Source organism: Nannobrachium achirus, assembly GCF_963921795.1.
Source record: "Nannobrachium achirus genome assembly, chromosome: 9".
NCBI lineage: Eukaryota > Metazoa > Chordata > Actinopteri > Myctophiformes > Myctophidae > Nannobrachium > Nannobrachium achirus.
In genome coordinates, this window is record NC_137818.1 from 39489572 (window position 1) to 39490807 (window position 1236).

The window sequence follows — 1236 nt, forward strand, 5'->3', positions numbered from 1 at the left end:
CATGGACCTACCATCACGGCACACACATTGGCACAACATTGGTCAGGAATAGATAAATTCTAATCACATTTTTTTAGCACACAAGTGAATGACTTTTGCAAGGACTTGGGAAAGACGTACTATAACTAGAACAAATTTGATCATTCCAATCCCACACCCACGGTTTAACTTAGAATTTGTATACAATGTGCCAAAAAATAAAACATAATAGTAACATGGACCTTCCAAATTCAAAATAAACAAAACTATTTAAATAATAAGAAAAAAACAACATAAGATGTACAGCAGTTGAATAGCTCTGGTGAGTGTGATGATTTTTTACCATGACGGCGCTTCCGAAGCACAACACTTCTCCCTTATGTGAAATAAAAATAATCTCTGTCTTTAAATAAGAAACTGCTGACAATATAAAAATACATGGCATTGTACTGTAGTTCATTAAATAAACCAACAATTCATATATAAAATATTATATTGACGTGTATAAAAATATGCCTTACAACTTCTTGAAAAGGGTAACAGCCATAAGCGTTTTGTCAGCCACTTCAGAAAACACACAGTCAACCACAACATTCCAACATATGTACAAACAATCAACTAATAAGCAGTCAGAGCCATTTAGACAAATAAAATTGAAAGATGCATCCAAGAAGATTGTATTCATATGATTTTCTTTCTTTTTTTTTCCGGACTCAGTACATGTATAAGATACTGTAGGGAGAATTCAAGCAGTACTGTATGGAAATACATACTCAAAAATAAGTTAAATTAATAGAAAAAAAAACTCAGTCAATGAAGTATAGTAATGTCAGTGTATCTTTGGAGAGAGGGAGAGAGGACGGTGAGGGAGACACATTTTTTCCCCAAACATTTGTGTCACATCACCAGCGTAACAGTATTTCAGCCCACTGAGATCAGAACAAACACAGGCAGTGTCAGCTATCCTCAAGTTTAACTGATACTTTGTCACACGATTGTGTCGCTCGCCGCAAACAACTCATTTGATTTCCGCTTGATCAGTTCTTTTTGGCAAGCGACACACATCATGTGACGTGGTAAAAATTAAGCTTAAGAAGGAAATCAAATTTTACCACAAAGCCAGGACAAGAGCTAGGGAAATAATATCGAGATCATTCGGAGCAGTAAAGTTGAGGCAGTTCATGGAGAGTTAAATGTGAGCATAACAGCATTGTCGCACTGAAAGACGCAGAGGACTTCGCTGCAACCATTGAACAT

At 35.9% G+C, this 1236-nt stretch overlaps 1 protein-coding gene across 1 annotated transcript in view; it reads right to left on the reverse strand.

Annotated features, from left to right (window-relative positions):
• Positions 1-1236, reverse strand: part of igfbp6b (insulin-like growth factor binding protein 6b) — a 4372-nt gene continuing 3136 nt past the window's right edge. Inside the window, exon 4 of the mRNA XM_080734137.1 lies at positions 1-1236. This exon is cut by the window's right edge and continues 349 nt beyond it. The gene's annotated coding sequence lies outside the window, so the exon portion shown is untranslated.